Genomic DNA, 25,033 nt, shown 5'->3' on the forward strand with positions numbered 1-25,033 from the left:
TAGCTAATGGAAAAAAAAAAAAAATCTATCCTTTCTTTTCCTATTTAAAGACAAAAAGGAAGTTACTGGGACTGGAGGGTTCTTATTTGCAGCAGAGGGGTGTAGAGGAGGCTGTTGTCTCTCCTAGCTTCAAACCCCATCTTTGAATTCAAGGTCTGAGCACTGGACAGTGTAGAGGACAGCATAACCTTTGTACTTTAAAAGAGAACTTGGTTTCACACCTGCAAATTAGTATATTAATAGGCAAGCTGCTTTTTGCAATAGCATCCCTTTATGTGTCTGAGAAATAAAAAGCCTTGAGACCATCATAAGATATAATTTCCCCAGTAAGATAGCCATTTATATCCAAAACGGCCTTCACATTAAATAGGACAAAATGATCCGTTAAGTTCAACCAAACCCATGTTTTTCAATAACAGTCTTGTTTATAGCAATATCAGCCCAGTGCTACATTTGCAGGGTTGGAGGTTAAACATAGCCAGCTCAGTTCAGCTCAGATACACCCTAGAGTTGAGTTAGGGTGGCTTTGTTGATTCTGCTCGTAAACAATTTGTTGTAAGTTAAAGATAAGAAGAAAAATCTCCCAACTAAAATTTTCCGAAAGGTTGAGGGCGTAAACCATTACACATTGTGGTCAGATCTGGATAAAAAACCAAAACAAAACCCCCAAACCCTCTTAGTTGTGATGAGGCTAAAACAGAAAAACAGAGGGAGTACATTCAGAGCCAGGTAGACTATAGGCAATCTGTTCTAATAATGTATACATCTAGATGTAAGGCCAAGTTCTGAGAATCTACTGTTGTTGAAATCAGTGAGAACTCTGCTGAAGAGAAAGGAAAAAAGCAAGCAAGGTACTTCAGCATTTGGTTGTAATATATTAAACACTGTACACACTGAAAAAAAACCACAAAAAGGCATCAAACGAATCACTTCTCACAAAAAACAATCCCACCCTGTTTCTGCTTGACTTTTTTAGTATGTGCCAAGTGATGCAGATATGGGTCTTGCCCATACACATACCATTTTTTGTTTGAAAACATGTAAGATTTACGCAATAAAGAAAAACCCCAGTCTATCTAGAGATTATAGTTTCAATCTTGGGAAATTCTGACTGTAATCTACAGAGTCTGGGCTGGATTTCTTGTTTGATGCATTGACAGGAGTACAAGACCTTCTCCTGTGAGGACTGCATGTCCACCAAAATTACATTTAGCTGTGGCCATACTGGACCTACTTCTCATATAGGGTAACTGTTTGTCTAGTAGCACATAATGAAAAACATGGAATGAGTTTCTGTATTTTATGTATTTCTTATTCTGAACATGCAATAGATAGAGTGCCTAAGGGAGAGCTGAAGAAATGCAAAATTTCTCAATTTCTAGACCTCCCCAATTTTCAGGCTCTTTTACAGCTCAAGTCCCTTTGGGAGGGGAAGTTAACAGCTAAGCCTTGCTAGAGCATAGGAATAGGATGTACAGCTGTGCAGAATTTCAGATAATGTCATGGGAAGAGACTAACTCCATCTGCAGGGGACTAAAATGAAGCTGACAAATGTCCAGGCACAGTAATATTAGCTGACCTATTCTTTTGCTCATTTAAAAGATAGCCTGCCTTTCATTTTAAAATTCCCCTCAGTTCATCCATCTTCCACATTTATCTCATTAATTTCATCTAAGTCAAGAAGAAGTAGTAACACTTTCAGGTTCTTTGAATTGCACTAGTACGTATACTAGCACATACATGTCTATGTAAATTCTGATAAGTTCAAGAGTTACTGATTTTCAGGCTTTTTCATTAAATTGATTACTGTGGAAGACCAATGCCTCATTTTCAAATAGCTGTGGCTAGCTTAACCTGCCATTAAACTCCCAAATGTACCTTAACATGCCTAAAGCCCTCTAGCTCACCGAAAACTGAGCAGCCAGCCTTGAGCTCTGTCCTTTCAAAAATACAAGGCCAGTGCTCTGGACCAGAATGCTGGCATTTCCCTTCATGCCAACTAGACATAAAAGTAATCAGGAATCAATTCCTAACAGAAGCATCTTCTATATTTGTTGTACTCAGATGAACATCAGTAATGTAAGCCAAAGCTGTATTAATACAGCTATCCTACTCTCATCCCACCCCTTACCAAGTGTTCACAACTTCCTAAAGTGAGTCATTGCCAACTTCTTCAAACTTCCCAGGTGTTTTAATCTTTGCTGCTTCCTTTCGGTCTGCCTGCCTTTCACTTTAAATATACGCAAGCAACTTTTCCCACGTACACTTCTTTTAAGCAAAACCCAAAAATTCAGAGGTTATCCCCTTATAAAACTGCTTTCCCAGTTGACAAATAGCTCATTGTTCATTCTTATTAAATCAGTGTGTAAATCTATAAAAGGTGACCAGGGACACTGGAAACTTGCTGCCATCATAAATCTGCTGGAGTGCCTGCTGGAGGCATGGCATGCTCTCTTAGCATCATTATGTTCCTAATGATTACCATGAGTGCAATAAAAAAAAAAAAAAAAAAAAAGCATTAAGAAACGGGAAAGAAGAAAGCATTTTATGTTAATTTTGTCAAAAAATCCTCAGCTCATTATTTTATGGTATTGTCAGACAAGCTGAGGGAAAGAAATACCCTGGAAATCTTTTATGATTATTAATGAAGATGATGTTGGTTTGGCTTCCTGTAAGTTACTGACAAAGTTCATATTCCCTTATTGCTTTTTATTCTACTCCCTCCTTCCTCCCTTTCTGTCAGTCAGCATATTTGTTTACTTTTATTTGTATCAAAATAAAGATCCTCAGTGTCTACTGAAAGATTTCAACTGATTTCAGTGTGCCTTGGAGAAAGTCAAAAGCTTTGCCAACAGTTTGTCTACTGTCTGCCTTCCTAACTGTGCATTCTGGGCCTGACTGAGATTGCACCGCAATGCATGAATCCACTTCATTATGCTTTCTCTCCTTCAGTAGTTTTGGAGAAGACCAAATGATGAACAAAGTCTGGGCAATCTCTGAGCTCTGCAGACACTTGGCACCGTGCTGTATCAGTCAAAACATGGCACTGTCTCACAAAAGCAGTCAGTTCCATACTGCTTTTCTGAAAACTAGGATTTTCTTTTTGCAGTAAAATATACATGGGCTTGGAATATTTCAGATGTGCAACTGCAGAACACATAGGGGTAACCAAAGTACAAACTGGCTAGGATACTGGGAGTCCCAGGTGTTTCAGCCAGCCTTTCGAGGATAAATACAGCATCACTGAAGACTGCAGTGTTCTGGCATCTATCTTTTGTATTGGTTATTAAGGTAGGCTAAAGGTATGTTGGGTATGCTGGCAATGACTCTGTTGGCTGCCCTTTCGCTTATATACTTCGAGTCCCAGTTATGGTTTCCCTGACTAAAAAACATTCGTTTTCTCCAAGGTTCACTGAATGGCTTTGGTCAAAGAGCTATGGAGTAAAAGCATATATTCAGAGAAGAAAACATAGTTTTCTTCTTCCCCCACCTTTGGAAGATGGCTGAGACTAGCAGCTTTCATAAAACTTTCAGTTAAAATATTGCAAAAGGAAGTGTTGCAACTGTAATTAATACGTAAACAAGAATAACCCTTTAAAACAGAAATCCTGTATTACAGTTTGGAAGTGATATTAGGCAAAGCTTGTTTGTACTGTGTCAGGGTCTCCAATGTCAGCAGATTTGAGTTATTTAGTACAATAACTTTATATAAAATTGATTCACATTGTGACTGAGTTGGTCTGTAAATATGCATGCAAATATTAGAAGTATGGGATGTGACTAGGTCCCATTAACATAAATCTGACAAACCATATAAAATGTTTTGTATAAAGGTTTGCTCTTATTTTTCTATTCTTCTAAATCCAAAATATGTATATGCATATATATGTATTTGAAATTTAGTTTAAAGCCTTAAGGTAATGGTCCATGTTTGGCAATGAATTGATATGAAAGTAGAAAAGCTGTGTGCTTCCAAGTTTGCATGCTAAACCGAACTAGACTTTAGACTGAAGAGGGACATTTGACTAACTATTTTTAATTTCTTTATTAGTAATTTGTAAAATTTAAAAAAAAATAATGTTTACAAATATACAACTTTCTTGTAATAGTAGTTGTACAGCTCAAGTTGTACTCTGTTGTGGCTGCCATTATATCTTCAAATTTTGGAAATACACCCCACAGGAAAATTAGTAACTGTAAGATAGGAGACCATGAGCTTCTTCCACTCACCTTGTTATCTTTAATTGTAATTCATACCTTGCCTCTCAAACATACCCACACCTATGTATTTAAGACCTAAAATAAGCTTTTTGATGAATCTATGCAGAATATTTTGATTCTGCAAACATATATGTTACTTTGTTGTAATATACATATGAAAACATTGTCCATAAAAAAACCTGTTTGATACTCATAAAAATGGTGAGGGTGTTAAAAGTGACACTTTACTGCTGACTGCTGTTATTTTGATAAACAGTAAATATAAAGGCAGTAGGAAGGCTGAGAAGTAGAAAAAGGAAAAGCATGTATGAAAATAAATTCTTATCTCTTACACACTAGTACAAATTTAGCATCTTAGAAGAGCACACTTGAAGGCAGATTTAGACGCTAGCAGGGCAGCTGCAGACTCAGCAGCAAGGTATAGCAGAACCACCACTTTAAACAATAAAGAAAGCTTTAATATTAGAAGAAGAAATATGGTGACAGGAATAACTGCCTCCACTATCTTTGGCATAGAGAGACTTACTTTCATGTTTAGCATCTGGCCTCCGTGTAAATCCAAGGGGGTTTAAGTCAAGCTCTGGGGACTGAGAGTCAAGCCTAACCCCACTCAAATGAAGGTAAATGGTTCTGCTGAATGAATTGGAGGAATAATGGTCTGTAGCAAATGGGTGGAAATTGCATGCAAGAGGACAGAGTGCACTTGATATTGTCAATTTGTTTATAGCATAGCTTCCAAATACAAAACACCTAAAGCTTGCACTCAGCTGACAGAAAGGTATGCTTCACAGAAGTGGCATCAAAATACAAATAAATTGGATACCACTTAGAGACTTGAAAGCCATTGAAGAGCAGTGAGATGAAAGGCAAACGCCACTGAAAGTGACAGCAATATTTTCTTCCAGAGCACAGAAAATGTAAAAGAAGAGAGAACTCTTTAATAGCATAAAGAGAAAAGTTGCTCTGCTCCAGTAATCAAATACCATACCTCTTCATGGAATTCAAGTAAGTACTTCAAAATAGGGCACATTAAGAACAGCACTACATTTGAAAGTCCCTCTACTGTTTTCTTGATATAACGTGCAATACACAAATATGAGAGGAACCAGCTATGGATTGTGGTGTAAGCAGCTTTGTCTTCACCATGATTACCATTTTGTCATAAAGTGCTCAAAGATTAGTATTAAAGTTGAAACTACATTGTAAAATATTTCATTTTGCATAACTGTACTTTGTCTAGTGTTTCCAAATGTCTCTTTTAATGAAACATTATTCCATGATACATTGCTATATTAAAATGTCTCATGACATTAGCTTTACATCAAGGTTTAGAATGCTGGCATTTCCCACATAATACTCAGCCTGCTGAACATTTTTACATAAATGCACACTTTTTAACCAATCAAGCATGTCTTGTTCATTTTTCAAAATATTATGGCATATTACATCTCAAAGTAACAGCTTAGATACTTATATTTCAGACAGATGAGTTTCCTATTGCTAGCAGAAATAACATGGCTGCTAAAACAGGATGGATCAAATTTAGATGATTTTGGGGAGATTATTGAAGTGCTTTTTGCAAAACACATGAAAGCAGGTGGCAGTCTCATGTGCCTTTTGAAATAACTTGAAATATTCTTTTTTCAAAACTTTTACGTGCTTTATCTGCTGCATCAGGACTGCTATTAACAGACTGTCCTTTCTCACTACAGTGCAATGAGATGAGCACAGGGGAGACTGATGTTTGTGTCTATGTAAGAGGCAAAACTATGTACATTTGGGACCAGAGGGAAAACAAAGTATGTGAATCAAAAAATGTATCAGGGATTTTGTTAGAGGTTAACCAGTCTGCTGATTGTTACGTGTGCGTAGAGCTCTATAGACAGAAAAGGAATAAAACTGAAGGCCTAATGATATAAGAAGATAAGAAAGTGTCTTGTTACACAGAAAGTTTAGAATGACAGATAGTTACTGGAATATATAGATAGGTATTGGAAAGCAATAGATAGGTATTGGAAAGCATGAAATAAAAAAATACTATTATTAGCTTTCATCTTACTCTAATTGCAACTAACTTTAAACAGGTACAGAGAACATAAATTCCAAGTAATAAATTAATAAAAGTTTAGAAAACAAGTGTTCCACCTCATGGTATAAACCACAAGTTACTTTGCATCAGTGTATAGTAATAAAAACTTTCATACAAAGTCACATTCATAGAAATACTACAAGGCTATTGTGCACTAGAAGGAAAAGGAAGGGAGGGCATCAACTACCCTGCTAACATCTTCAGTTCCTGCAGCAGAAGAGAAGTAACAGAATTTGTCAAGTGAGCACTTCCAAAGCAAAGTGCCTCCTTCTGTTGCTTCAGAGAAAGACTTAGTCCCTTCTCCAAATCTGGCAATAGTTTAATGCCGAGCATGTGAGTAGCTGTGAGGTGGGTACCTTCAGAGAAACCTCAGTACCAAAGATGACTTGCAAATGCCACCCAACGTTTTGGTTCCACTTGTGGCCAAACTCCAAAACTGCCTGTGTTTAGGTACCTATAAATTATTTCAGTACAGTAACACTTTATTAAGCTCTGACCAAATAATTCCAAAAGTGTGTGTGTGCATATATATGTATTATATAGACACAAAAATACATCATTCCCCTTCCCCTCTCTTTCTTTGATGTAAAAGATTCACATATTCTGCTGACCTCTGACTCCAGTTTACCACTGCGTTGACCAACCTGTATCTGACAGTTATTCTGGAGAACCTCTGGACAAAGCACAAAGTTTACAAAGAGTTTAATTAAACAAAACCCCTAGAATTAGCTGAAATTCTGTGGAGACAACAGGGTCAGCTGTACTTTTCTCTTTTGCTTCCTGTAATATATTATTGGTAGATATAGACATGAAGTTTGTCTTAGAAGTATTTATTAGGTTACTGAAGTGAAAGTCTGTTTCAGGAGATGTTTTATAGACCTACAAAGTTGCATGATGGGAGGCTCAGTTCTTCGTAGCTGGTGGCAGATGAACACTAGAACTATATAGAGCTTTCAGCAAGACCCTCTTGTGCACATAAAGCCTGTGCTGGGTTAGGGCTGACTGCATTTGCAAATCACCTCTGTTTTGATTGAACAGATTTTATAACTATGAAACTGCAGATGAAGCTGGTGGTGTTGGGGGGAATTGTTTCTTATATTGTAGGTCCCCATAAATATTATAAGCCTGAGGTACTGTCAGCAAAGAGAGATGAGTCATCCAATACATTCCCAATAAATACATTTGAACTTTTAAGTGATTTTAGTCCAGCCATGCTTTCACCTGTTTTGAATTTACTTCTGTGAACATTTGGAGCAATGAAATTTTGCTGGCACAAGTTTAAAAGCATATGCATGATATTCATGGTAACTACTCTTGCGGGACCACAGGATATTTAGAATTGGAAGTACCCACACTAATAACTACATCTTCCGATACAAGCATTGCTGTTCCATTATGTTGGTCAGAATAAAAAGAGGCAATCTCAAATAATAGTTTTCTCATTGCTGACAGGTGCAACTGCTGTTTCTGCTTCTTCCTTTGCCTTTATTTCCAACTACTAATGACAGCATGCCAAGGCTTCAGGGCTTCCTCCTGCATGCTCATTGCCTAAAACTCCATTAAAATGAGAACAGGGAATTAAATATACACTTCTCCTGGCATTGATACTGCATGGTCCATTCCTGTCAACACATGCTAGGATATTTAGTTCTTTTGACATATTCTTGTTCACAAAAAGAAGCAGAGCTAAACAGCTTAGATCTGTAGACTCAATGGGCCATTGTACTTTCTTTGTGAATGGGAACAGAAATCATTAATATGAAGACAATCCTGAGATAAAGGCATTTTCTTGCTCTCATTAAGGTGTATCATATGCAACAAAAAAGTATTAAATATCTGTATATTATAGGTGTAGATCAATACCAGCTGAATGTGCTATTAGGCAGTAACTATTGGGAAGCTATAGCTGTTTTCCCCTTTGAACTTGCCTTACTACCAAACCACCAATGAGAACTTTCATCTATTCCTAAACAAGAAAAAAGCAAACAATAACAATTCCAAGTATGACTGCCTTAAGGAGCTGTGAAAGTCTAATTAGGCCTAGATGTCATTTCAGATTTGATGACTAACCAACCACACAAAAACATAATGCAAAAGAAAACATTAAATATATTCTTGTCTTAATGTACTAGTAGAACAGAGGGAATGGCTCAATTACGTACCTGTGCCACAGAATGCATATTAACTGCTTCTAAAATTACACTGAGCCCCTCTTTGTGAAATTAATCTCTCCAACCATAAAATGAGACCTTTACTTCCTTCTGTACTCTTATTAATTGCATGGCACTTCACTGGCTCTTGTTGGACTGAAGCTAGTGAATTAGTCCATGGAAAGGTCACTTTCTTTCCTTTCTGCTTGCATGCCAATTAATGAGATCTAACAGCACCTTGTGTCTAGAAGCAGAGTAGATGGTTGTATGCAAAGAATTTTCAAGCTATGGAAATAGAAGCAGGGCAAGACTATGTGGTCTAAGCTGCAACTACCACACATTCATCTTGACATCCTGTTTTATGAGCCACCTTCACAAGTGCCAGTAGGTGGTTATTATTTATGACCATCCAAAAATTATACAGGTTTATTTATGATCATCCAAAAAATATCTATGTTAATTACCACAGAGAAAAAATATCCCACTCACCCCTGCCCCGCTAATGGTAAAGCTATAAAAAAAGGAATGTTTCTCCAGCTCAGCACAGACAGCAGGAAAGCAGATCCACACTTCACTATACCTAGTAACTTTAAGGGAAAAAGCTTCATGTACTGTCACTGTGGGCTCCTCCTGTGAGGGACTATCCTCCACTCTGTAAAGGAGGCTTTTATACTCCAGTAAAGAGATTTGATCTTCCAGCTCCGTCTAGAATATCATTAAGTGGGTTGTCAAAAACATAGTACTGTCTTTCACTAGTCATTATAGACTATTTCCCTGCAAACTTAGATCACTTACCAATGCTTTGTTCTATCCTCTTCACTGTTTTCCTGATATGGGTACCCTGAGAAGCTGTATCTAGTTCAAACATCTGCATTTGTGCACAATGCTACCAGTTCAAATTAGAGCATGCCATTAGGACGAAATTCTTACGTAAGCAACCAGCATGGAAGAAAAAGAGCTATACATGTAAATATGGTTGTTGTGCTTTGCTATGCTGGATATAGACAAAACTGAATCCTGGAATCCTGACTTCCTTTGCATCAGTCCTGGCAGTTATTTGGCATTCTTGTTGTCATAGTTTGTTGTGTGTGCCACTAAAGCCAGGAATCTGTTTGACATGGTAACCACAGCCAAGTGTTTCAATATATTTGAGCATTGTTCCTGGCCAGAAGTTTATGGATAACTTTTTCTCCCTACATGTATAATATGAACTGGCTAAAATAATGTGTCAGATCAAAATACTTTATAACTCATTAAATAGGTGACAAGCATTCACAATCCAAACACTTTCTTTATATTAGAAATGGATGAACAAGACCCAAGTAGTAAAAATCTTCAGAGTCAGACCCAAGTATAAAACTTAAGGTATGTCTTTCTTTGATGGGCACTGTTTGTAAACAGTCAAATCTTTACATAAGCAATACAGAAAAGTGTTTGTTATGACCAAAACTGCAAAATACCCTTTTTACAGGAAAAGCTGCTATGGGTACAATCATACTAAAATAGTAGAACTGTAATATATTAAAAGTTAAAACAGTAAACATGCTTTGTTAGCTCTGTACACATGATCTTATCACTCATTGGGACACAAAGGACCAAGTTATTTTATGTTTAGGGAGACTTTGCAATACTTCTATCCATTTTCCACTGGAGTAAATGGCATTACAAAGGTCAAAAGTGATCAATTCAGCATATATAATAGGTGCTTATGTTTTGCAGGCTGCTTCCCGAGTTGAGTCCTTATCAAAAGACTCAATGGCTGTATTCATCATGCACTGCCTTCTGAAGTACCTGAAATCAGTGTGAAGTGCTATGACAGCATCTTGCAACAAGTTGAGCAAGAAGTCTGTAACATGTAATGCTGCAGGGAAGATCAGGCCCATTTTTTCTTTTTTAATTGCAGCTATTGGTTGCTGAAGCAGGAATATCACACTGAATTTGATCAATAACCCATTTAGTCTGGTACTGGCTAGTGTTGAAGGCTTTGCAAGAAAGCTTTTACATAAGTCACTACTTTCTTATACTGAGTAAATAGAGACTGACACAGAGTGCAGAAACCTACTATGGCTACCCACAATAAGTAGTACTGGAAAATTAATCCCGTTTATTACGCCAACTATTACAGTGAGTATTGCTTCACCATGGAAGGCAATTGCTTTCTGACCTCTGAGGTGATCTGTGTTTGCCCTGAAGCAAATGGACTAACAACCCTTGTAACTATCCAAGACAGAAAAATGTATCTATTCAACTAATACATTTCTATGTAGCAAGTAAAATTAGACTTCACAAAATAACGGGCTCTCAAACCAAAACATGAAAGAGATAACTAAGGAGAAATATTTTTGGGGTAACATAGATAAAGCATTTAACAGATTGCTGGCTTCCTGACACTCACCCTCCGGGTTTATAAGCCATGAATGAAATTGCTACTATGGCTGTCAGCGGGTTTTCATATTTGCCCCTTCTACACTGAAGCAGTCAGTTTTAATTGGTGAAAAGAAATGACAGTGAGCTCAGAAGCTGCAGAAGAGTTAGATTTAATGTTACATTAAAAAAGGAAAAGCTAACCTTAACTCCAAAACCTGCAGGGAATCTTTGCATGGAGCAGAAAAATACGTGTATTTTAAATAAACTACAATATATGTATGTATTCTGTTTTTAGGTGAGGAGGGGGTAGGACAAAGGCACTTGAAAATTACTTATCTGTAAATCAGAAAAGTATGTAAGCTATAAACATAATTAAGACAAAAATAAGGAAAATATTGAAAAATACTTATTAGAATTCTGCTTTGTTTAGCCACTTCAAGAATTGATTATAAGGTGATTAAATTTGTCAGACCTCACATACAGGAAAGCCTTGCTTAGCCTACAGAAATCAGACCAACATAAGGTAACTCTGTTCAGAAATAAAATACAGCTGGGACAACACTCCCTCAATCTCCCTCATTTCACGACATACACTGACCCAATAAATATATGTTTGCTACTGCTGAAAGTAACATTTGTTTTTAAGCCCTAAAAATATGATTGATCTAGAAGGAAAACCAGTTAGGTGTGGGTTGTGGTTTTTTTATATATATATATATATATATATATTTTTTTTTTTTTTTTTTACTGCTAGCTACTTCTCATCAGGAAAAATATTCATGTGGTCAGATATGATGAGGGTCCCTCTCCTCACATTTCTGAAAAATTGGAAGGCAGAAACTATAAACGCTCCTGGTCAGCTACAGTATCCTAAGCAGCCTGTCTAGTAATGACCCTCAAGAATGCAGAACAATTTATGATGAGAGGGTATTCTGCAGAAAGAAATGAATTATCTTCCATGCAGTCTGCTGGCCGTTTTGCCCTCCATTAAGATTCATCTAGGCTGACAAAACCATAAGTGCATGGGAGGACCTCCTCACACAGAGACATTGGTCAATATGCAAACATACTTGCTTTCCTTCTTTCTGCTTACACTTCACACAGGAAAATGAATTTCATTTCAAGTTCTAGCCACCTTACGGCACAGCAAAGACCGCACATTTGAACAGCAAACTTTGCACAGGAAGCTTAACATGGCCTGTCCCCACTCTACAAGGCTTTAAATCAAGTAATTATTGACTATTCTCAATATGAATTTCTAGGATTGTAATCACTTTATTAACAGAACTTAAAGTTTTGGAGTATAAAATAAAACTTTAAGGAAAAGATCAACTACAGTTATTTTCATAATTTATTTTTTTTGAAACCCCACTGTGCTTTTGAGTGGAAAAAAAAAAAATCTATTTGCAGCAAAATGCAGGCAAACTGTCACTGATGTTTTACCTACCAGTAATTTAACAGCCGCATTCAATTCCCAAACGAAACCTGAAATAAAAATACTACAAGTAGGTTAATCTGAGGTCTCACCGTTTTCATTTCAAAGGCGCTTTTTTCACATTAATTTGTCCTGAGGCATAAATGAACTAGACAAACTGTATTAGATTTTAATTTGCTAAAAGTAGATTACAGGTCTTTTCCATAGAGACCCTGAACACTATTCTCATACAGGTAAACTTTTTTCCTAGAGTAAAGACAGCAATGGCAGGTGCCTACTTGAGAACTGAAAATGAGACTTTTTTCCAAAGGTTTAATCCTATAAAGTGCAAACTCTGAGCCCACAAAATACAACCATTACAGAAAGATGAGTTTAACAGAGCTGGACAAGTCAATTCTGTGTTTGATTAAATGCTTGAACTTAGGGGAAAACTATTTATCCAATATTTAGGCTGAAAAGATCCAGGATTCCCCCCCGCTCGCCGCATTCTTATGATCTCATCTTATTGAGTGGCATTTCTCAAATCTGACCAAGCTGAAGGGCAGACACACGTATTAATGCAGGAGGAGGGGTCTCCAGGCCACTGCGGTCTCTTAAGTCTTTAATTAGACTAAAGGACAAGCTCTTTCCGTATTAGGCTTTTAAGGGCAGTAACACATTAATGGTGCAGAAATCTCTTTATGGAAAGAGGCTTTGAAAGCAAAAAAGGTAAATTAAATAACCCTGGCTAGACATATAGAGAAGATAAATAACAGATCGGAGATTTTCAGAGCTCTAGGCCCATGTTCTGCCTTCCTGCTGTTAGTTTCAATTGCAAAGGACTTGCTTGAACTGAAGGCAAAACGACAGCCAAAACTCACGTCAGAATTGCCCCAGAGGCCAGTTCTGCCTGGGGAAGAGCAGGCAGGAAGAAATTTCTTTGCCTTGAGGCTCCCTCCATACAAGAGTGGCTCCCATGGGACTGTACTAAAAATGACTCTCCTGTTAGCCTGAGGCCTGAAAGGAGTTTCTCATGTGACCTTTTGTGTATTCACTTTGAAGTGAGGAAGAGTCAAGAGAAGGAAAGGAATGAATCTATAGTCAGTCTGACTTGGAATATCCATGAAAGAGTTCATGTACATCTTCCAGCTCTTTCCCCATTATCTTCAGCCTTGTGAAGGCTTCCAGGGAATCTGGGGCAAGATTCTTTACTCTCACATCTTTTTTGCAGGGTTCTGTACAACTGCCAGTGAAAGAGGCCAGATTCATTATTAAGCATCAAGGGATTTCAAAATCCCTTGCTCAGAATCCAGAAGTGTTTGCTTTCCCTTCCTTCCACTGGCAAGGTAATCTAAACCAAAACAAGTTTCTCTCAGAAAAAAATACTAGTTTTGCCTGAATAACAAGTAGCATTTATGTTTAGCTATTAAAAAAATCCCAAACCTTTCTAACATAATCAGTCTGTTCACGGACATAAATATATTTTTGGCACAAAGCACTGAATTTTAGAGTGATTCTTGCCTTTTTTCATGGTTTCTTCCCCCCATTACCCTGACTGATTTGTCATGATTTTTTTTCCCCTACTCACTTTGAAATACAGTTTCTGAACCACAGGGTGCAGAAACACAAGATTGTAAAGCAAAAAGTAGAAGTCTTCTATTTAATAAAATGAGCAGTTTCCAATTTAGATAAATGCATAATTACTGCAGTATTCTCTCTGCTTCCCTGCAGTTATTATGGAGGACACCTGCTACATACACTGGGGTCATAATTTGGTGATCCAAAGCAAAAGACAGGTTGCTAAGGGTAACATCTTAAAATCAGTTCCTGGAATCAAATGTGATTCATGTAAATCTTGATTAAGAAAAAATTAAACAAGAAGCTGCTTCTATGAGTTCCCATGAGAAGCTTAAAAAATGGTTCTCACGGAGGGGAACAAGGAAGGAATCTCCTTTTTCTCTAGAAGGACTATTTGTCCACCCCTGTTTCATCCATGTTTTCAGATTTAAAACTCCGCACTCCACCAGCTGCATATGAAGTAATACTTTCCTGCTGAAAGTCTCTTCCTCACTGCCTTGCACGGGGAGATTTCTAAAAGTCTTATTTTTCTCATCGTTTGAGGAATCAACATTAGATGCAGGCAAGATGCAAACTTACCTGCCAGGTTAGTAGAAAAGTATGCTGGAATTGCACAATAAAGTAATAAATGAGCTAACAAACATGCTAAACCCAAAAAAGTACAAAATCCAGTAACAGAACTGATTTTAGATACAAGGTAAAAGAGAATTAGGTAAAAGGGGAACAGCCTTAGCTGCCTGGTGTGTCCTCTCAAGCACATCTTTGCTTTTAGTCTTGATTTCAGTCAACCAGTTACTTTCTGCCCTGCACCACCACTCTTTCTGGCTCCAAGCATCTTCATTCCTCATCCTTGAAGCCAGCCTGTCTGGTCCCTTCTCTGTTTGGCAGTATCTTTTGAGCTGTTACAACTTTTGTTCTCATTCTGCCAGTCCTATCACACACTCTGGAAACTTCTCTTCACTAAATATCCCTCCACATGCCCAAGTTTGCAGAAATACATTGGGAAACAAACAAGTCTTGGCTGGAAGAATGCGTATATTGAGAGATAAGTGCTGGGACAAAGAAAGTCTGCACTGAAGCAGCATGATAAAATTTGTCAGTCACTTTCTCTGTATATAGGATGCCATACAACCTCTTAAGAACTACTTTTCTCTTTTACGTAACACATTCAGCTTCAGTCTCTTTCCAGTACCTATGTGCAACTGAAATCATACGTATATAGCAAAAACCTGAAGAAATTTCCAAAACCTTTATACATCAAGTATATTTTGCTATTCTACCTGTTTTTTACTGACACAGACATTAAGACAAGATGTAGATCACAGGCATTTTACAAGGAGTTCCAAGCAGGGCACATTAGCCCAAGGGCTGCTTCAAATTATATGGAGAAAGGTTTTTTTAGTGCCTTATCCTGAAACACAGAAGTTCTGAAGATGGCATAAAGCCACTGTATCATTGAGGTGTTGCTGGGGAAAAAAATGTTGGAAATCCGGATGGTGTCTCCAGTTTGTCCAATGAACACAGTACACTGACAAACATTAAAAGATCATACTGTCACCTAACCTGGGTATCAGAAGCATACTAGACTTGTCAGGCAACAGAAACCTGGGAGGGGGAGGGAAATCCATACAGAAAAATAAACACAGTAGTAAAAGGGAGAGATCTTCTCTCTGGTTTGTGGGACTGACAGGGAGCTGGAATAAATGCCGGCTCAAGGCAGGCCAACTGTGGAAGACAAAAAACCAGGAGTAATATCTGGATGGCTTTATTTGCATTTTTACCTTTGAGGAAGCACGTGCTATCAAGTTTTCCAGAGGCACCTTAGGATAACACACCCTCTCCAGTAGAGTTCGAAGGTATTCTATCATTCTTAACATGAAAAAATCTACCAGAAACTACATTTTGTTCTTGAAGCATAGGAAGCTACAATAGGAAAGTATGCCATAAAAGCAAACAAGAAATCACTCCAGGAAAACCACATTTTTTCCTGCCCCAGAAGCAAAGTGATGTGTTACACTATTTAAGTTGTGCTGGTATACTTATTTCACAATCATATTACTATCATGGTCAGGTCTGGGGTCATTACGATTCAGACATTTACTTCAGACACCAGAGTTACAAATCTAGTTACTCTAAAAAACAGCACCTGCAACAAATGCTTTGGATCTGAGGAAGGCTATATCCTTGATCTTTTAAGTTATTGTATTTCAGGAAGCAAAGCATGTTGGTGATATTCCTTCAGTGCATCCTGCTCTACCTCTGTGTAAAGCTCCCTGATATTATTTGAAAAGGTCTGTTCAAAAGCCCAGTAAAACCAATAGGGATCACTATGATTTTATCTCCTATGGTACAAATGTAAACCTTGTATCACAATTTTTCTAGAAAAAAAAAACAAAACGAAACTGAAAACCCATGTATTGATTTATGTAACTTCATGAAGAGTATTAACAAGAGGACTAAAGTTTTCAGAACTACATGAAATAGGTGGATTCCTACTAACTTAATGGAAATTTAATAGAAAGTTGGTATTCCAATCCAGAAATCTCTGAAAATCCTGACCAAAATGCCCAACTCAGCAAGCTTTTTATATTTTTTATAATTTCCTCATTTTTCTATATATTTCCATCTACCTGCAGCCATAATCACAAGGAAAACAATTTCCTATTAACAGTGTGCTCTGCATTTTCTACCTCGTCATTGCAGATCCCCAGAACTCTCCTAGCTGTGCCTTTAATGTGGGTAAATTACAGAGGTCTGAAGTAGCTGTTAAATTAATTTAGCACTGGAAAATAAAAACAGAGACAAGAGAGCTATCACCATGTAACAGCAGTAGGGAAAAAGTTGCTTATTATTTACCTATAATATTTTGAAAGATACTTACGAGTTTTTTTCAATTTCACTACTTTGCCTGAACATAACACTGTTACAAGTTCCTACTAAGTATAAGAAACTTAAAGCTTTAACAAGTGCACTATTTTTAAATTAAAAATTTAATTTAATGCAGGTGATGTACCCACAAATGTTATAATACTGTAGATTAGCGAGAATATTAGAAGCATAAAGAGCAAAAAGGAAATAATGCTAGAATTAAGCAAATGGACGTTGGGAGGGAGGACTGACACCCTACTTATTCTCCAGCATATTGAACATAAAAGAAAACTTCTAGTATGCTCTTAGAGGTACAAGTACAAGAAGAAAAGAGTCCTCTGAAGTCCAGATTGAACAGTTCACTGAGACTTTGAATAGAGTCTTTGCCTTGCAGCCATACTTCCACCACCCTTGCATATAACAGCCTACTTTGGACCTGAAAAAAAGGACTACTGAAAGGCTTTAATGAAATTCTTCACTAGTTTGTGCCCAAGACACTAATCTTCTTTTGGTCTTTCTCAGGATTGCCCAATCCACTGGATAGTGCTTTTCCTAATGAGGACTGCCATGTGTCTTTCAGCTTTGAGGACATCTCTTTCAGTTACACGAGCTAGAGCTGTCTATGCAGGACTGATCTAGTGACCCCGGTGATAGCAGAGACTGAAGCAACAGAACTTGAATAACTGAAGCTGTACATGTTACCTTTAGTAAAGTCAGATTGTTTTGTGAAGTAGGACACATTAAACCAAAGCCAGGATTCTGCACAGCACTACCAAACCCTTGTATAGTCTGTCACATTGAACAGAACGGGTTGTTGAACTGCAAGCGAGGATGGTGGACTTAAGTTCTTGCCATGTGATCTTGGGTAAGTCACCTCAGCTGTCTGTGCTTTATTCCTTCTCCAATCTTTTTCTGCTTTAACTATTTAGGTTACAAATTCTTTGGCCAAGGAATCCACCTTCCCTCTTCACATGTCTCAATTAACAGAGCCCTAATCTCAGATGGAACTTTCATACCTCATAGTAATAAAAAGATGTAAGGATGGTAAGAAAAGTGATAACACTTGCTTTTCCGCATGTTTTCAGTGCTACAGCTTGTTTGCTTCTTTAGTGACTGGAATGATCTTGCAAACTCTTCCAACCTGCAGAGTCTGTTTATAGTTAATAGAAACCCGTGCAGGTGGGAAAGGCTACTGGTGTCTGTTTGCAGAAAGGTCAGTGGGAAGACAGCAGCCAGGAATTTAAAACAACATAAGAAACAAATTGGAATGTGTGGAAAACACTTTGGATGCCAATATTTGACTGTCCATGCTTTTAATAGTCAGTTGTGAACTGGAATAAGTGCTATTTGAATGTTAAATCAGATGGAAGATTTCTGAAAGAAGAATATACATTATACATAAGATAAGCTTACTGAGCCTCTTGACACAGTCTGATGAACATCGAAGCCAGGACAGGTGATGACAGCCTCCAAATTAAGTGTCAAATGCTAAATGCTATTTATTTCCTTAATCAGTCACAGTTAATCCAATTTTTGAATTTATAAGCCAAGATTGATTTGAATAGTGAGAAAATTTGCACTGTAGAGTTCTGAGTTTCAAGAGTCCGTTTTTCTTTGTTACATTAAAGAGTATAAGCAGAATATATTTGTTTGATTAACCAATAGTTTAAAAATTCAGTGCTTTTTCTTTTCTTTACGTTCTCATCTAGACAAATAATGATATCACATGCAAACAATGTGTTCTTATGTTCCATTAAGGTTCTATAAGAATCAGTGAATAATGCTTAAAAACCATCTCCCCTCTTCAGTACATCAATAATGCTCAGAATCATAGAATTGGTTAGGTTGGAAAAGACATTTAAGACAATTGAGTTCAACCATTAACCCAGCACTGCCCAGCCCACCAGTCAAACACAGCTACACATCTTGTAAGTACCCGCAGGGATGGTGACTCCCCTACCTCCCTGGGCAGCCTGTTCCAGTGCTTGACAACCCTTTTGGGGAAGAATTTTTTCCTGATATCCAGTCTAAACTTCCCCTGGTGCAGCTTGAGGCTGTTTCCTCTTGTCCTATCACTTATTATGTGGGAGAAGAGGCTGACCCCCACCTCACTACAACCTCCTTTCAGGTAGCTGCAGAGAGCCATAAGGTCTCCCCAACCCTCCTTTTCTCCAGGCTAAACACCCTCATACAGCTTTATGTAGTGAACCACACTTGCCTTTGACATGCATCATGCCTTGTTACTGACAGTGTAGTCTGACACACAAGCACTCTGATTTTCAGCATTGAGGACTGCACAAAAGACAGGGCAACAGTCTTAGGCTCATGGCTAGTGTCTATAGCAGAAAGTATCTTTTTTAGCAGAAAGTATCTCATGTTTTTCAAAGGAGAAAGGGGAGTGCAACGTTAGGCTGAAATACTACTGCCATATATAATATTGTAAGACTTTAGCTCTACTGACTTTGTAGGCTCCAGTCACCATTTCTCAAGTCCTTTTGCTCTTTCTTAGTACTGACTGTGTCAGCGAGAAAGTTCAGCTTAGCAGCTGTAATGCTTCAGGAAAAACACCGATTCCTAAACTGCCTGAAACAGCTCATAACATACTCCTTTCTTAGACATGCAGCTTCACGAGTTCTGTGTTTACACCGACTTCCTTGGTAATACTGGAAAGCAAGCCAACACATCAGCTTCAGCCAGGCTCCCAAAAGCTACGACTCTTATTTCAGCTAGCAAACACAAGGGGGTGGTGGAGATTGCATCACGCCTTTTCTTGCCACTCAGACATACCTAAGATCTTAACAGTCTTTCTCTAGCTCACAGCCTCTTCTGACTCTTGTGCTTCCTACTTTCCTTTGTAGTAACATTAGTCCATCTTTTCCATTCACCTTAGGGGAAGTTTCAGAAAAGTAGTATCCACAGGAGTCATCTGCTCTACTGTTTTGTCAGATGAACACCTACTCCCTAACTGACAACTCCTATGGCTGCAGGTGCAGTTTACAGACTTAAAGACTCCTGTCTGCAGGTCACTAGCATAAGCTCACAATAAAACACAGTCAGAAAACCACAGTCCAGTCGTACAGTGAAACAAATTCAGGCTTCCTTTAACAACAGCTTCCCTGAAGCTTCATGACTGAAAATAAAGTCAACATGCATTCATAAATCTGAGTTGATTATGGATTACTAATGTGGCTGGAAGCCAAATTGACAGTAAAAGGCCATAGCAAGTTAAAAACCTCTCTAAAATATGTAATCCTACATGTAATTACTATTAGGATTTTTTTTTCTATTACTGAAAGGAAGAGAGAAGATTCCATAATACAGTAGAATGGCTTGATTAAAAAAAAAAAAAAAAAAAAAAGGTCTATTCAATGGAGATTAGTTACTACTTCGCACAGGCTTTTAGGCTCTTCGACAACATTTGGCCCATAATCTCCAAGGTCTCCTACAATAAAAAAGCTGGTGCATATTAATTCTTTCCATGAAATTTTGGTTTCCATCTTCTAAGCATTTAGTTCATCAATATAAAAACTAAAATCCTTCAAAAGGAAGTTGCTTTAGGAAGCGGCTCCATCCTTCAACATCGTTACAGATCATCATATTAAAATGCAAGTGATAATATAAAGGTCAGCAAATGAGAAGTGCTTTCAGTGAAAAGCACATTCAGAATGAAGAGTACAAAGTGTGGCTGCTTCTGCAAAATAGAAGAGATTATAGAAAAAACAGCTTGTGAAGACTAAGAAGTTTCAAGTTGCCTGGAAAATGTCTTTTAAGATCACTATCAGTGTAGAAAAGGCTATTGGGATCTCTATCTGTAAGCTCTTATTTGCATTTTACATGTTAGCTGATTAACTGTCTGATAGTAAAGGAACATTAGACCAATAGAAAATCTCTCCAAAAGCTTTTAATGATGTGCATGTGGGACTATCAGGCAAGTAACAGTAACCAAGAATAATGGTGAACAGTAGCTGCTGTTTAGGTAAATGGCTTATGGCTTATTTTCTGAAAAAAGGGTTTATAACCATTTGCAGTTATGAACATTTCATGTTACAAATGAGATAGGCACAGATTTATTGAAAAGAAGAATCAATCAGATTTAAAGTTAACATGGTTTTGATCAACTTTATATTGTTTTGGAAACAGCACTGGTTTTCCTTATTAAACAAATTCTGTTTTTGTTGTGTGTGAAGGTGTGCTTTTATGTTAGGGCAGTGGGCAACCCCTATTATAAAAAGAGTCTAAGTGCAAGTGCCATCAAGATAATTCTTGAACACATACATACTAGATATGCTAGATACAAATACTTTGTGCTTCTATGCATAGGAAAAAAAAAACATTATACCCATGTCTGTAGTTTTTCTCAGCTCTGCCATAGGACATCAATATCCTGCTACGGTCAAACCATAAGAGCTACCCTACTAAACAGAATTAATCATGGAATAGTTGCTATCAGTTCTGGGTAGAGGAGTATAGAGCTATGCCTTTGAAACATACAATTAATTGTAGCCTGTTTAATAACACATTCAACCTACAACCTACTGCAGTTCTGTCAGAGTAATTAAAGACAACAAAAAATATTTTCAGTGATAACATGGGGAATCTTAAAGGGAGTTTAAGATAAATAATCATGGAATTGTGGGCTATAAACCATGAGGGTTTGAAATAACATCTTTAGCATGTCACCCTGCTTGGACATGATTTTATTTACAGCTGAAGTCAGTTTAGAATTTGCATGCAACATTAAGGTTTACTTCTGATTTGTTGATATATTTTTAACTGTAAAACAGAGTGTAGAAGAAGGAAATACACAAACTTAAAGAAAGTTTTAAGGAAATTGGGAGAGGGAGAGAAAATAAGATGTTTGTTGTTTTTCTTCTTCAAACTTTATTTAGAAACAACTGAACATTCCTGTTCATCCAGAGAATTGGTCTGACTTGATATACAAGCAGTCTTTTGAATTTCAGAGAGTCACTAGAGAATTCCAGATTGTTTCTCCTTTTGACTCACTTCAAAACACAGCTAAAATGGGTATTGAGGTTAGAACTTTCCTATGAGGGTCAAACACCCAGACTGGGGTGGAAAAAACCCCACAAAGCACTAAGACAAAAGCCCCTAAGCAACTACAGTGGTTCTTTCCAGAAGTGAAAAGATGAAATTGCAAGTCAAGATCTAAATCACATAGTGCTACAAATACCATACCTAAAAGAGCTATAACCTTACCACCAAGAAATAGCATATGGAAGAATCATGGTTTCCATCGCTGCAAAAAGAAAGGAATATCTTGCTGTTGAAGGTTGCTCCATACAGCCCTGCTTACTTGATCATGCAAAGATGAAAGGTTTGAGTAGCCTCACAGGGAAGAAGAAATGGTTCTTATGCAACCTTTTAACTCTATATAGACCCTCAAGCCATGTGTCATTGTTACCGAGTTACTATGCACACAGAGCTAACTTAATGCTTGGTTTGTGATGAAGGATACAAAGTTGAAAGCTTTTCCTTTCATTTATAATTTAAGAGATACAAAGCCCAAGAGGAATTTCAGATCTTAGGTTATCTTCTTCCACAATTTCAGCAACTTGAAACAGGTCTATTTTTCTTTCTTATCAGGTATCTAACTGTCATAGCAATACTGATTTCTCCTCCAAATATCCATGTCTGCAAAATTGTGTTAGTTATTTGTTCAGAAAAATTACACTTTAAAAAGCATACCCTTTTTCATTACATTTTCTACAACAGTAAATTACCACTGTAATATGAAAAAAATACGTACACTATAAGCATGACATTTTCTGACACATTCTGCATTGGCTTCCCTCTACTTTCCACTGATTTTTCAGGAAATCAGAACTAAACTAAGTGAAAACCTTAAGTGACATCGAGGAATTCAGAATTAAGATGTCTAAGAATAAGAGGATTAAAACAGCCTTCTGTAAATTGAAAACCAGGTTCTTGCACACTACAATTCAGTGATTCATTTTGAAACAGTCCATGGCCAGTAACAGATTTAAGAACATTCATAATATTAAACACTGGTTAAGTGATTTTACTAGTCCAAATTACTGATGGAGAAAAGGGTTAAAAACTTTACTGAATTTGCTCTCAGAACCAAATTATTAATATATTTTGTCTTAGTTCTGCTGAAAAGACAAACATATTATGGTTTGCTGTAGGTATTCTAACCTGTTTTTCTGCAGATGTTTGCAGCTATTTGTTGTTACATATTTGATGCCAAATACTTGATTACTGATACTACCATCATGTGTTATCACTCTTAAAGCTTATATTGACAAGCAAAGGCATGTCCCTTTACAGCACTGCTAGTCATGGAGGACACTTTCCTTTGCATACCTCAATCATTTTGCAATACACCTATGCCTCCCCAAAATGAGAAGCTGGTAGGCAAAATAATAGCCTCCCACAACGGCATGCTGGAACAAAGGTAAGTGACTGCCCATAGAGGGTGAGGGTGGAAAATTATATCCCAGTAGTTAAAGACTTGTACTGATAGGATTAGAGTAGTGCAATCTCTATCTACATCACAGCTGGTTTGGTAACAATAAGTATTTTGCAAGAAAGTTATTGCTGCAGAAATGCCAGAATTTCAAACTAGTAATTTGCCTCAGTGATTAAACTCAGGTCATATATTACAGTCCTGTCTAACAATATTTATTTTAGAGAGCACCTGCTGCTACACACATTAATATATATGTAATAGCAACAATATCAAAGGTCAAATAACAAGTTAATACAGAATCCAATCTTAAATGACACATTTACCAATGCAAATATCAATAGCCTGTGAGGTTAATAGTCTCAAGACTCTACAGCTTTTGAGTTTTAATAGTCATACGTTTTAAGGGAAAAAGTTGCCATTGCAATTCTCCAGCTGCTGCACAGCACAAGCACCAAACTCACCCAGCATTCCTGTAGGAAGGTCATCACTTCAGTTTGAGTTAAATGTTCTCTAAAAAGACACCAATCTCTTCTCTATTTACACATCCTGGGACACAACTAGCCCCCAGCCTCCCAACAGAACTGTCTCTCAACTGGTTGCCTGCTGTGCTTTCTAGATCCTTGCCAAAGTGACTGCCTACCAGACACATGCTCTTGTCACTTAGGGTGACCTGCATTTTTCATGCTGAGATACTGTACCTTTATTCGGCTGTATTAACATGCAGTCCATCCAGATGAATTCAAGTCACCAATGATTAGACTTCTTTGTACAACCAGCCTATCCTGACAGTTTATGACTCCACAAAAAAATATGAACGTTCAATTCCCATTTTAAGGGATAGTGATTACCCTTTTACACTGTAACAGGCAGCAATACAATGCAGGCAAATTGCAAGACTCAGATTTACTTTTTTCCTCTTAGGAGGTAATAAGACTGTATTCAAAGCTGAGGCACAGCACCTTTCAACATAAAAATCTCGAGAACTCAGGTTTTTGTGGAAAAAGATTTCTAAGAGCCTGAAGTAAGTTGACCTCACTACCATAATATTAATTTATATACAGGTAGTGTATGTGTATAAGACACATGGAAACACCACGTGGGGAAAAAGTCATGCTTCCCAACAGCATAAATTCAATATTGTTTTCCATTTCCCTTTTTGCTCTGGGACTAATATGCTGGAACCCCTCACACCAAAAATAAAGCATTTTTGCTCTCTTCTCCCTTTCTCCAACTCTATGGGAAAACAACCCAACCCTGAAGTCCATCACTTTCTAGCGTGATTTCTGTAACTAGTGCCAACAACTGTAAGCTTACGCTTAAATCTGAAGGGGATAGGTAACACGCTGCCTGTGATTACTCATCCTTCTCCAAGTCCCCTGTCTGGCTTGAATACATCTGACCTCACTTGTCTCTTGTGTTTTTAAAAACCCTTTGGAAGAGGCATATCTTTGTTCTGTGTTTATAAAACACTCACTATATAGTTCCAGGACATTCAGGAACATCTGCAATGCACTTCAATAATTCCACGCCCTACTGCTGCTTTACCTTCTATCAGAGTATGGAGAAAGCATCGATTTGTGGTGCCTAAATGCAGACTGCCACCATCCAGTACCTGGCAAGGCCGTGAGAATCTTCCTCTCATGAGGGACCCACAGGGTGTTTTGGAACACAACATAGTCCAGAGTGCAAGATGTACAGACATCCAGTACAGAGTTAACAAGGTCACCACTGTTAGGAGATACTAAAATGAAACATCACTTGGCTTTCATTTTTTCTGAGCGTATTTGTTTATTGCTTCTGAGTATAAGCCAGTCTGTAGCTATTAGGTACCAGGACTGGATTTACTACAAACATACTGTTCCTCTGAAATAGGGTGTCAAGGAAGATAGGATTTG

The sequence above is a fragment of the Falco punctatus genome, assembly GCF_963210335.1.
Source record: "Falco punctatus genome assembly, chromosome: 8".
Classification (NCBI taxonomy): domain Eukaryota; kingdom Metazoa; phylum Chordata; class Aves; order Falconiformes; family Falconidae; genus Falco; species Falco punctatus.